We start from the raw sequence: 14,158 nt of genomic DNA, 5'->3' as shown, positions 1-14,158 counted from the left end.
CTCTGGCGACCCTCCACATCTTCTCCCACGCACACCCAAGAGCCCCGCCGCCAGGGCCCCTCCACGCGACAGCGCCAACAACCGCACACACCGGACGGCCCTCGCGCCATCTCCCGCCCATCCAACCATCCGGATCTCCATGCCCGGAGAAGCACCGCGACCCCGAGGGAACGCTCCCCAGGGGCGACCACGCGGGCCGAGGGGGAAGAGAGGGCTGGGCCCAGCCCAACACACGTGCCGACCGCCGCCCGACGACGGCCAGTCGCAGCCCGGGGTGGCGAGCAGGGGAAGCTGAGAGCTGCCCGCTCGCGCCACAGCCCCGGGGACGCGCAGGACGGACCACGCGCGCCCCCGCCAAGCCCCGGCCGACAAGGCAACACACGGAGAGTGACGCGGAAGGCACGCGCGCACACGGGCACGCGCGCCGGTCCCCAACACGAAGAAAGAGCGACGGACCGCCAGCCCGGCCCGGCGGGACCCTCCCCCGACACGGAGGGGGGAGGCGCGGGCCGCGGCCATTAGGGCCGAAAGAGCAGCGCCCCGGTCCCCACCGCGGGGACCGGCAGACCCACCAGCACGCCTACGCTTCCCCCCAACAGAAGGGGCAAACGGGGCGCACGGGTGGGGTACGCCACCCAACGCACTCAGCACAGGAGGGACGGCGGCCGGGGGATAACGGTACCCCGTCAGAAGGCACGCCCCTCTCTCGGATCGCTAGAGAAGGCGTTCCTCACCGAAGGTGGGCCACACCCCACCCCAACTGCCCCCCCCCGCCGGGCCGGCAGGAGGCAAGCCGAGGGAGCACCACCCGAGAGACCGATCAATCGGGCGAGGGGGTCTGCGGTATAGGGAAGAAACGGCACCTCGAGCATCCGCGGCCAGGGCAAGGGCAGGCTGGGCGCATTACCAATCCCATTCGCCACAGCCCTCCCGGCCCCCGCACTCGTCCGGCCAGACCGGACCACACCGCGACTGCTCGACACACCTGGCACACACCACCCCACGGGGGCAGGGTGGCAAGCGCGCAGGCATGCGCCCACCAAGCCGATACCCCACACACACGTGGGGACGACGGCACGACACCGGCAGCCTCCCTCCAAGCGAGGCGAAGCACACACGTGTCTCCTTCTCTTACCGCCTCGACCCCCCCAAGACTCCCAAGGGGCACAGGCAGCAGCCAGAGGCAGCCGCAGCAGCGACACCCGGGAGAGGGCGCTGGGGGAACAGGAGCAACACCACCACTCGGCTTCAGGCACCTGAGGCACAACCTGGACCACTCCAGGGGCACCGCACAGGCTCGCGCGGAGGCAAGGCTCCGCAGCCACAGAGCCCACGACAGGGCGACGGCGAGGGATGCCCGCCACGTCAGAGGACCCCGACCCCCCCCGCGCGCAAAAGCACGGGGACAGCAGAGGCCGGGCCGGTTTCCGCACCCCTGCCACCCACACACCACCCGCAGGTGGGGAAGGCAGAACGAGGGGCCCGCAGGCCAGAACGAGAGGCTCAGCAGCATTCACCATGAACGGCTGTCCCTCATCTGGAGCGGCTTAGGTCCGGCCCAGGAGAGCGCCACAGCACCACATCGGTCACAGTCAGGTCTAGGCTTTAACACGTGGAGCGAGGGCGGGGGGACACGACCCGGCGAGGACAGCCACCAGAGGGGCCCGCTGCAGCCTCACCAGCCCCCGCCTCTCACTGCAGGCGGTAGACAACCCCAGCGGAGAACGCCTGACACGCACACGTGGCATGAAGCCACCCCTCATCGAGGGCCTTTCAAGTCAGAGGGTTGTCACAACCACCACGCGATCGGCTCACCAGCGGCAGAGAGCGCACGCAGGTAGAGGACCCGACGCCCGCCTCACCCCACCGCCCTCGGGCACCATAGGCCGGAGGTGGCATCACCGTCGCGGGACAACCGGAACGAACGCACACAAGCCACCGCGCGAGCCCAAGCAGGTGGCTCTCAGAAAGGAGCACGGTCGAGCACCAGCCCACTGGAAGCCCACTTTGTCCCCGTGTCCCCAACGCACGTCCGGAGTCCCCTCCCTGGCGACAGTCACCAGAGAACAGCGTGTCAGCACCTACCTGCAGGTCCAAAACCACAACTCCAAGTATAAAAATGTCCACGCGAGAGGACACAGGGCTGATGCACTGGACACAGCCACCTCTGAGCTTGGGGACCCGGTCACTTGTCCCCAAAATGCCACCCATCTCTGTTAGAGGACACTCCTCTGGCCACCTGGTCGACCTGGGGTGGGGGAGGGGACTAGGGACATGAGCAGGCCACCACCCCACACGAGGCAGGCAGCCCCATCCAGGCGAACTCACACACGGGCTGCAGCGGACCGGCCTCTGGCCCTCAGAAGGCAACCCAGGGGCCGGCGCCATGGCTCAATAGGCTAATCCTCCGCCTTGCGGTGCCGGCACACCAGGTTCTAGTCCCGGTCGGGATGCCGGATTCTGTCCCGGTTGCCCCTCTTCCAGGCCAGCTCTCTGCTGTGGCCAGGGAGTGCAGTGGAGGATGGCCCAAGTGCTTGGGCCCTGCACCCCACGGGAGACCAGGAGAAGCACCTGGTTCCTGCCATCGGATCAGTGCGGTGTGTCGGCCGCAGCACACTGGCCGTGGCGGCCATTGGAGGGTGAACCAACGGCAACGGAAGACCTTTCTCTCTGTCTCTCTCACTGTCCACTCTGCCTGTCAAAAAAAAAAAAAAAAAAAAAAAAAAAAAAAAAAAAAGGCAACCCAGGACCTTCGATCGCTCCCTGAAGGGGGATTTTGGAAAGGGAAAAAAAAAAAAAAAAATCCAGACCTTCCTTAGTGGCAAGTAGCAAATAATTAGGCCCAAGTGCAGAAGGACTTCGAAGAAAGAAAAGGAAAAACAAAGTCCCAAGCCTGTATGGCCAAGGCACCCTTCCCTCTGCCACCCACAGATCGACATCCCCGGTCGGTCCCCGTAGGTGGTGGCGGTGGTGGCAGCAGCACTACCAGTACGTAGTGTGACAGGGTGTGCTGGTCGACCCGCCAACAGTAGCGCCACCCCAGTCTAGCCACGTTCAGGCGCGAGGCGACGCCCGCCTCCCTCCACAGCCTTTGCCTGCTCACTTGCCATCCTCCAGGCCCAATCTCTGACCAATACATCAGGCCCCCAGGTCCCAGCAGGGCAGGGACAGTCCTTCCTGCAGCTTAGGGACTTCGTCACACTCTGTCTCGGGCTCCTCGGCCACTTGTCATCCCTTGTCGGCTCCGGAGCCTGCGACAGCCATATCAAGGCAGCCACCAGGTGGAGTCCGACAACCGACACCGAGGAACCAAGGGACAGCCAGCTGGATGCATCCAGGCGGCAGGGGGACGACATCGTAGCTCAGAACGTGTTTCTCGGCTGCCCGGGGGCAGAGAGTGTGTGGAGGGGGTCGGGGGCAGGTGTCTGCACAACCACAAAGGCTGTGGGGCATAGGTGCCCACACAGCCGAGGGTTGGGACTCAGCAGACTCTGGGAATCTCAGAGCATGAAGTGCCTCCCAAAGACGGGTCTGGCCTCGCCTGGCTCCGGGGAGTCAGCCTGTCAGACCCCCAGGGCTGTCCTGGCCACGAGGAGCATCTTCTCGTGGCTCATGGGGTGTGTGTGGGGAGGGAGAGGGGGGCATTGGGAAGGAGGCTCATCCTCTAGCAGCACACCATCTGTGACAGAGGCCATCCATGGGCTTCACTATTGCCTGGGCACGTGGGGATGCACTCCACAGATCACTATTTACACAGAAGTTTAAAAAAATGGGGGGGGGGGAGGGGAGTGTAGTGTGTCATATTCTTATTTTTTGTATCTATGAACTACATAGAACCTCTTCTCTTTGCATTGATATCACATTCACATAAGAATTGACTTCTTAAAAAGTCCACTTGGCCACCCAAAGGTGAAGGAAGGAAAGGAAAGGAAAGGAAAGGAAAGGAAAGGAAAGGAAAGGAAAGGAAGAAGAAAAGACGAGAGAGCAGCAGAGAGAATTAAAAAGAGGGGAAAACATTGAAAGAACACTAGGGAGAGAGAAACAGAAAGAGTGAAAGTAAAAAAAAAAAAAAGTTGGAGAAAGAAGAAAAAAAAGGAGGACCGAACAGAAAGACAAAAACTGAGAGAAAGAAAACGTAAAAGATGGGGGAAAGAAGGAATGGAAGTTTAGAAAGAAAACCGTGAGGACGTGAGGACACGACAAAGAAAGGAAACACATGAGGGAAGGTAGGAGACAAAAAATGAAACCAAAATAAGGAAGAGAGGAGAAAGCATGAAGATTTAAAAAGACGAGAGAGAGAGAGAGCAAGTGGGGAGAAAAAATAAGAAAGGACAAAGAATATCAAGTCAAGGGGGGAGTGAGAAATAAAGTCGGAAGAAAGAGAAAGAAGCTAGAAGGAGGCGGACAGACACACGGACGAGCGGGAAACAGCACAAGAGCAAGAGACAACAGGGAATAAACTGAGAAAGAGAACATAAAAGAAAGGAAAAAGAACGAGAGGAAGGAAGGAAGGAAGGAAGGAAGGAAGGAAGGAAGGAAGGAAGGAAGGAAGAGAAAGAAAGAAAGAAAGAAAGAAAGAAAGAAAGAAAGAAAGAAAGAAAGAAAGAAAGAAAGAGAAAGAAAGACGCGAACGGTAACCCACAGGGGACTCAGATCACCCAGGGTGGCGCCCAAGGACCCGAGAGCCCATCCCCAGTCACGGCCCGCTCCCCGCACCCGGCCAGCTTCCCACCCCTCTCGCGGCAGCTGCGGCGGCGGCGGCAGCGCCCCAGCCCAGAGAAAAATGCCCCCCCCCGCCCCCACAGCAGAAAGCTCGCCTGTGCTCCACACCGCGCATGTGCTAAACAGGCCCCCAACCACTGCGCAGCCTCCACCCCGAAGTCTCGCGATACTCAGGACGCTCTATTTAGACGCCAGCGCCATTTTGGCTTTCACCGGCCACCGTGCCCGATCTGATACTGTGGTCGCTAGGTGGCGCGCGAGGATCGCCGTAGAGAGATTTGGGTCTCTCGGCGGGGGTGGGTGGGGAGGAAGGGGGAGATGAAGGGCAGGGCAGAGGAGGCTGAGGGAGGAAGGTGAATGAGGAATGACACTGGGTCCCAGGCCCGTGGGTCAGCTCCAGATTCCCCCACACTCACACACACACACACACACACCCCCTTGGGCCATATTTCTCCAGGCCTGGCTCTCCAGAAATCTCAGCCAATGATGAGAGGGAGGGCTTCCCGGGAGCTGGGAGCTGGGCCAGACAGGAACACAGGCACACACTCACAGTCACACTCACACACTCACTTTCTTCAATGCAATCACTGTCTCCAGCCGGGACGGCCCTCCCTAGGTAGTACTGTTATAAAGGATGGCCCAGTATCTCCTCGCTGTGTGTCTCCTTCCACCACCAGGAGTTGGAAGGAAATGTGAAGGGTCACCACTGGAAGACCGGGAGGCAGGGTGGAAGCACAACAAACCTGCCCAGCTTTGTATGCTTCTTGGAGAGATACATTGATTTATGCCATTTTTTTCTTTTTCATGTGAAATGCAGTGACATAAAGAGAAGGATAGAGAGAGAGGGGAGAGAGGAGAGGTAGGAGAGGTGGGGGGAGAGAGAGAGAGAGGGAGGGAGGGAGGGAGGGAGGGAGGGAGGGAGGGAGATATCTTCACTTCCCAAATGCCCACAGCAGCTGAGGCTGGGCTAGGCCAAAGCCAGCAGCCAGGAGCTCCATCTGGGCCACCCTTATGGGTGACAAGGACACAACTACTTGGCCCATCTCCCGCTGACGTTGTCTTTAACATGTTGTGCTACAATGCTGCCTAGCTCCCACTAGCTAACTTTAAATTTCTGTCTTTTTTTTTTTTTTTTTTGACAGGCAAAGTTAGACAGTGAGAGAGAGACAGAGAGAAAGGTCTTCCTTCCGTTGGTTCACCCCCCCCCCCCATGGCCGCTATGGCCGGAGCGCTGCACCGATCTGAAGCCAGGAGCCAGATGCTTCCTCCTGGTCTCCATTATGTGTGCAAGGCCCAAGGGCTTGGGCCATCCTCCACTGCACTCCCTATCCACAGCAGAGAGCTGGCCTGGAAGAGGAGCAACTGGGACAGAATCCAGTGCCCCAACCAGGACTAGGACCCGGTGTGCCGGCGCCGCAGGCAGAGGATTAGCCTAGTGAGCCACTGTGCCCGCCGGCCTCTATTTGTCTTTCTTCTAAGATCTTAGGGGAGCCACTGAGCTCTTTTGGGGACAGAAAGGAGGTGGAATGGCAGTGGGTCAGAGATGTGAAAGAAGGGGAGAACAGACAGTCTCCCAGAGAGAGCAAGCAGAGAGAGGGAGAGGGAGAGGGAGAGAGAGAGAGAGAGGGAGAGAGAGAGAGAGAGAGAGAGCACACTTTACTCTGCTCCCCATCAGCAGGCAGGGGTCAGAGGAGGAAGAGAGCAGACTGGGTCTCTGGGAAACAGGACAGGAGCCTGGCCTGCCTTCCCCTTCCCAGCACATGAGCAGAAATGGCTGCACAGTGAGCAGCGTCTGGGCACACAGGATCCAGCTCAGCCCACAAGAAGCTTCTGCTCCCTCCGGTGAGGCACAGAAAGAGGCAGGGGAGAGCCAGTCACCGCATCCCGGGAGATACCGCAGCACAACTCACCCTCCCATTCCAAGAGGGGTTTTGCTCCTGAGAAGTTCTCATCCACTCTCCTCTCTGCCTGGGAAGGCACTGCCCCTAAAATGGCCTTCCAAGTGTTCCAGACAAACAACACACCCAGTCAGACCTGTGTGTACGTGTATGCATGTGTGTGGAAATGGAGAGAGCCCTTCAGAGCTACGTGTGTGTGTGTGTGTGTGTGTGTCCCAATGACATACCAAAATAAACCAGTGCACCATACACACATTTTTTTTTTTTTTTTGACAGGCAGAGTGGACAGAGAGAGAGACAGAGAGAGAAAGGTCTTCCTTTTGCCGTTGGTTCACCCTCCAATGGCCGCCGCTGCAGCCGGCGCACCGCGCTGATCCTGGCAGGAGCCAGGAGCCAGGTGCTTTTCCTGGTCTCCCATGGGGTGCAGGGCCCAAGCACCTGGGCCATCCTCCACTGCACTCCCTGGCCATAGCAGAGAGCTGGCCTGGAAGAGGGGCAACCGGGACAGAATCCGGCGCCCCAACCGGGACTAGAACCCGGTGTGCCGGCGCCGCAAGGTGGAGGATTAGCCTATTGAGCCACGGCGCCGGCTACCATACACACATTTTGACTGCAGCTTGACCACCCTGGAACACCAGGGCAGGGAGGGATGTCAGGTCTCTGGAACCCACCTGGGGGAAGAAGTCTTCTGGCTCCCAAGGCTCACTCCCCTGGGACTGGGATTGGGGGGGGGGGATGAGGAGCAACAGACAGAAGTAGATCACAGAGAAACATTGCTCCTCAGGCGGCCTTTGAGGCCTTCCTTTTGGGGTAGATATCATTCTCTATGTGTGGCAGCCAAAGCCGCAGGCACGGGGGACAATGAGAAAAATTCAGTCAAGGGAACTACAGCACGGGTGAGAGGGGGGTTGACTGATCCAATTAGAGGTCAGGCCTGGGCCATAGTCTCCTTAAGGGAGAAGAAGACCCAGACACTAGGTTTCTTTCTTTCTTTCTTTCTTTCTTTCTTTCTTTCTTTCTTTCTTTCTTTCTTTCTTTCTTTCTTTCTTTCTTTTTATCCAGGCACCCAAGTCAGAAAATCCACAGGGCAGTCATGTCTATGGTTTCCTACAGGGACAAAATCCGGGGTCGATGTCGTTCAGAGCAAACAACTTTCTTCTTCCACCTTTCCAGGTGAAGAAGGGGAGACTTGGGGGGGGGAGGGGAGACCGACCGACCCCAGTCTCCAGTCCCACATGGGCCAGCCCCACCCAAAGGCATGCCAGCAGCTTCCAAAGGAGGAAGTCCAAAGGTGCTCCACACCCAGCCCACGCCAAACAAGCCCCCACCCCCAACCGCCCGCCAGCCCGGAAAGTTGTGACTCCATCTTAGCTCTCCCTCACCAAACCCATGTTCAATACTGTGGCCGCTAGGTGGTGCGCGAGCCTCAGGCAAGAGAGACTCGGCTCGGCTTGGCTTGCGGAGTGAGGGAGGGCCCGGTGAAGAGGAGACGAAGGGAAGCAGAAATTTCACACTGGATCCTCCCTCCCTCCCTCCCTCCCTCCTTCCCCATCAACTCCACATCCACAGAGACCTGCCCAAAGAGAGTCCAGGTAGGGCTATCGACAGTATCCGCTTTATTCCCAGAAAGCTCCTGCTTAAAAATAACCGGTAGTCTCTAAGATGTCTGTCACCAACCAGGTTCTCCTGTATCGATTTACTCAAAAGGCAGTTACAGAGACAGTCGGTTCACTCCCACAAATGGAACTACAACAGCCTGGGCTGGGCCAGGCCAAACCCAGGAGCTTGGAACTTCATCAAGGTCTCCCATATAGGTGCAGGGGCCCAAGCACTCAGGCCATCTTTAGCTATCTTCCCAAGCACATTAGCAGGGAGTTGGACTCTGGCATCGCAGGCAGTGGCAACCTCAGGGCCCTAGGAAGCGGTTCCTTGGTCTCAAGTCTCTGCCTGCAACGCTGGCATCCCACAGCAGCATGGGTTTGAGTGCCTGCCACCTGGTCCAGGACTGATCCAGCTTAACCAGATGCCCCACAATGCTTGCATCTCTCTCTCTCTCTCTCTCTCTCTCTCTCTCTCTCTCTCTCATTCTCCTCCTCCTTCTCTCCTTCCCTGTCTCTGTAATGCTGCCTCTCCAATAAATATGTAATCCATTAAAAAGTGAAAAGAAAGTGATCGATTGTGGGGTTGAATCTTCAACTATCTTCAAGTAATCATAAGATGATCCGCCTCTCCCATTGGAGTACCTGGATTGGATATTTAAAAAAAAAAAAATTTTTTTTTTTGACAGACAGAGTGGACAGTGAGAGAGAGAGACAGAGAGAAAGGTCTTCCTTTGCCATTGGTTCACCCTCCAGTGGCCGTCGCGGCCGGCGCGCTGCGGCCGGCGCACCGCACTGATCCGATGGCAGGAGCCAGGTGCTTCTCCTGGTCTCCCATGGGGTGCAGGGCCCAAGCACTTGGGCCATCCTCCACTGCACTCCCTAGCCACAGCAGAGAGCTGGCCTGGAAGAGGGGCAACCGGGACAGAATCCGGTGCCCCGACCGGGACTAGAACCCGGTGTTGAGCCGCGGCGCCAGCCAGGATTGGATTTTTTACTCCAGTATGACTCTAGCTCCCCACCAGTGGAGACTCTGGGGTGCAGCCCTGACAGTTCCCGTCACTCACACCCAATAGCGTCTGACTCTATTTTTTTCACCGTGGGGCTTTCTAACAATCCCCACACATGGATGTCAGGGAGCCAAGTACTTGAAACCTCACCTGCTGCCTCCCAGGGCATGCCTCTGCACAAAGCTTGAATCAGAGGAGACTCAGGAATCGAACCCATGCTCCACTGCATGAGACGGGAGCGCCCCATGCCGAAAACTCTAACCGTTGATCCGAACGCCCACCACACATTATTTCTTCAAGTTTTAAGATTCATTTATTTATTTCTGAATCGGAAAGGTAAAGTGTGTGTGGGGTGGGGGGAGGTAGAGAGAAACACAGAGAGAGAGAGATTGATTCCATCTGCTGGTTTCACTCCCCGCCTCTTCAAACTACAGCTCTCTACAACATGCTCTACAATATGCCCACCTTTGCAAATTCCCTCACAACACCGCCAAAATGAAGGAACGTACTAGTGGCGGCTGTCCCACGGCTCCTCGTCTGTCCTACCTATCGCTGCCTTTGACAAAATCTCTGTGAGACACGGAACATCCGAGTGACCATATACAGCAGCGGCACCAATCTTGTGTCACCACACTACCACAGACTAGGGAATTTTGTGAACTTCTCTTAGGATGCGGACAGAACCGACTTCCTCTGGCAAATGTAGATGTACATATATCAAAACACCTTTACCTCCCCTCCCTACAGAATGAACAAGCAGGCCAACAGAGAACTAAGCAAATGGAACACAGGCAAGAAGTCAAGAGGAATCATGAAATGACACATAAATCAGGGTGTAACAGCAACGACGGTGTGGGTGGGAGAGGTCTAAGTAGACTTTGTATCCACCGGTTCACTCCACAAATGCCCGCAACAAAGAGCCAAGGCTGGGCCTGGTCAAAGCCAGGAGCCAGAAACGCTACCCAGTGGAGGAGGGGGGGCACTCGTGACATCACGTGCTGCCTCCCAGGATGTGTATCATCGGGAAGCCAGAATGTGGGTAGCCAGACTCAAAGCAGGCACCCGGATGTATAGCATGCAGGCACATGCCAGGTGCCAGGGGTTTTTTTTTTTTTTTTTTTTTTGACAGGCAGAGTTAGACAGTGAGAGAGAGAGACAGAGAGAAAGGTCTTCCTTTTTCCGTTGGTTCCCCCAAGTGGCTGCTGCGGCCGGTGCATTGCGGCTGGCACACTGTGCCGATCCGAAGCCAGGAGCCAGGTGCTTCCTCCTGGTCTCCCAGGGGAGTGCAGGGCCCAAGGATCTGGGCCATCCTCCACTGAACTCCCAGGCAACCACAGCAGAGAGCTGGACTGGAAGAGGAGCAACCCAGACAGAACCGGCACCCCGACTGGGACTAGAACCCGGTGTGCCGGCGCTGCAGGCGGAGGATTAGCCTAGTGAGCCACGGCGCCGCCCCCCCCCCCCGGCATGTGGATTTTACAAGTTGAAAATCTCCTTTCACTCTTTGTCACAGGACCCACAGTCATTTACAGTCCTCGTTCACTTCTTTTCTGATGCTCCAAATGGCTGCACTGTCAGATTTTCACATCCCTCACATCCCCACTCGACAAAGCCAAAAAACTTCCTAGAACCCGGTGTGCCTGTGCCAAGGCTTTGCCTGGTCAAAGCCAGGAGCCAGAAACGCTACCCAGTGGAGGAGGGTGACGCCTCCCAGCTAGAGACAGGAAGAGGTGTTCCATTCACTGGTTCACTCTTCAGATGGCTACAATGACCAGAGCTGTGCCAATTGGAAGCCAGGAGCCAGGAGCTTCTTCCAAGTCTGTTACATGGGTTTACGGGTCCAAGCAATTGAGCCATCTTCTACTGCTTTCCCAGGCCATAGCAAAAAGCTGGATCAGAAGAGGAGCAGATGGGATTAGAGCTGGTTCCCACATGGGATGCTGGTGCTTCAGGCCAGGGCTTTAACCCACTGTGCCACAATGACACCCACAAATAAACAGATCTTTAAAAAAAAGTGATATCTACAATAAAAATCTACCTTTGTTAATCTAGAAAAATGTCAGATGTTATTGTCTTGTACTCTAAATTTTTACCATGAAGATTGTATAAAAATATACATATTTTAAAGATTTATTTATTTATTTGAAAGAATTACACAGAGAGAGAAGAGGCAGAGAGAGAGAGAGGTCTTCCATCTGCTGGTTCACTCCCCAGTTGGCCGCAGTGGCCTTTGCTGTGCTGATCCAGAGCTGTGCTGATCCGAAACCAGGAGCCAGGAGCTTCTTCTGGATCTCCCACGTGAGTGCAGGGGCCCAAGAACTTGAGCCATCTTCTACTGGTTTTCCAGGCCACAGAGGAGAGCTGGACTGGAAGAGGAGCAGCTGGGACTAGAACCGGCACCCATATGGCATGCTGGTGCTTCAGGCCAGGGCATTAACCCATTTCTCCACAGCACCGGCCCCTAAAATATATTTCTATAAGCAAATCGCACTGTTCAATTCAGGATTTCTCTCACCAAGATAAACCTCAGTATAAGTAAAAGTGTACTGTCATTTTTTAAAAATTTTAATTAAATATAAATTTCAAAAGTACAACTTTTGGATTATAATGATTCCCCCCATAACCTCCCTCCCACCCACAACCATCCCATCTGCCACTCCCTCCCCCATCCCACCCTTCATAAAGGTTCATTTTTAACTATCTTTACATACAGAAGATCAACTTAATATGTACTAAGTAAAGAATTCAACTGTTTGCATGTACAGATACACAAAGTATAAAATACTGTTTGAATACTAGTTTTACTGTTAATTTGCATAGTACAACACACTAAGGACAGAGATCCTACATGGGGAGTAAGTGCACAGTGACTCCCATTGTTAATTTAACAATTGACACTCTTATTTATGATGTCAGTAATCACCTGAGGCTCTTGTCATGAGCTGCCAAGGCTACAGAAGCCTCTTGAGTTCACCAACTCCGACATTATGTAAACAAGGCCATAATGAAAGTGGAAGTTCTCTTCTCCCTTCAGAGCAAGTTACCCCCTTCTTTGATGGCCCATTCTTTCCCCTGGGATCTCACTAACAGAGATCTTTCATTTAGGTCATTTTTTTTTTTTTTTTTTTTTTTTGCCAGAGTGTCCTTTCCATGCCTGAGAAACTCTCATGGGCTTTTTAGCTGGATCCAAATGCCTTAAGGGCTGATTCTGAAGCCAGAGTGCTGTTTAGCGCATCTGTCATTCTGAGTCTGATGTTGTACTATCATTTTAGTAGTAAACAATGGGCCAGGCATTTGGCCTGGTGGTTAAGATACCACGTGGGACACCTGCATCTCATTCAAGTAATTGAGTCTGAATCCAGGCTGTGTTCCCAATTCCAGCTGACTGCTGATAAAGACTTTGGATCAAGTGGTTGTGTTCCTGCAACCCACAACAGGGAACCCAGGTTGAGTTCCTGGCTCAGCCTCAGTGACTGGGTAATCCAACAAATGGTGGCTCTCTCTTATTCTGTCTCTGCCTCTCAAATAAATAAATTTTCATTCATTTTTATAAAACAGGAAGCAATATTGACAGATTCTGTAACACTTGCTTTGAAAAATGGCAATCACATTGTTAGGTTGGAAGATAAGGATTAGCAGATTTACACTATGAAGTCCTGCCCATTCTCCAATAACTTTACAGGGAGTCTAAACATTTCTCCTAAAAAAGGAACTCCAAGAAAATCCTCTCTGCCTGGGCTACCCTAATAATATTGCATTTGGAAGCCTTAGGAAGAGGAATTCTACCTATTTCAAACCCAGCAAAGATTTTATCCAGAAGAGGGTTGGGGAAAGAAGAAATGTTGGAAAAAACTGGGCCCTCTTTCCTTATAAGCTCCAGCCTGAATGCAGACTGGGCTCTCAGCTCTTGGTTTTTTGCTGACATGTCTGTCTGGCTTGTCAAGTGTATTCTCTTCATTAAACTTTGTAACCATGCTTTACCCTAGTATGAATGACTGGGACTGTCTCTCAGATCTGCCTGGAGAGATGTCCATGAGTCCTGATACCCACCCTTTCCCATTAAATGTTGCTACCTTGATTACCACTAGGCTCTGTCACACATCAGAATTTTTACTGGTGCAAAGACAAGAACATCTGTCTCCTGTTATAACAATTACCCCACAAATGTTCTCTCTGTTACATGATTCCCACCCTAACTACTTGCTACAGAGACCCTCTTCATTATTAAAGAATTTTCAACTCCCGGAATTCCCTCTATCATAATCTGGCACTTAGAGCCTTAAAAAAACATAAATCCTCCTAATTATATTCAGCTATTTAGAAACCTGGTTCAAGGCCCAGTTGAATGGTTCCCCGATTTCCTCACCAGAGTCTTGGAGGCAGTAGAGAAAAGATTACCACTTGGCCCAGATCAAGATAATTTGGTCAAACAATTAGCTTGGGAAGGCGCTACCAAAGAGGCAAAAGCTGCAATCACCCTGGCCTGCAATAAAAACCTTTCTAAAGCAATAGTAGCTATAAAGGAGGTAAACCCTGCTGATATACCCATACAGGCCCTAACTGCAGCCATTAACAAACTTAAGGTTGTCCATGTGGTGGAAGCTACTTATTCAAAGACTGTATTTGAAAATATATAGAAAAAATATAGAAAAATATATAGAAAGGGGTTTTAAAAAGGTTAAGGGAAAAGAACTGGTTCACAAAAAATTAATTACACAGGTCTTAGAGAGTCTTTTGCTTCTCACAGAAATAGCTGTGGTACATGTAAATGATCATCACAAATGAAATTCCCTCAAAGCTATTGAAAATAGGCTAACAACAACAACAACAAAAGAACTAGTTAAAATAGGAGGCATCCAAATGGATAAGCAAAAATGGCAACATACTGATAGGAGGGGAATGATCAACAAACCAATGATGAGGGAATTGA

This window comes from Oryctolagus cuniculus, unplaced genomic scaffold (genome assembly GCF_964237555.1).
Source record: "Oryctolagus cuniculus unplaced genomic scaffold, mOryCun1.1 SCAFFOLD_121, whole genome shotgun sequence".
NCBI classification, from domain to species: domain Eukaryota; kingdom Metazoa; phylum Chordata; class Mammalia; order Lagomorpha; family Leporidae; genus Oryctolagus; species Oryctolagus cuniculus.
The sequence above is the reverse complement of the archived record's forward strand: the minus strand, read 5'-3'. Positions refer to the sequence as shown.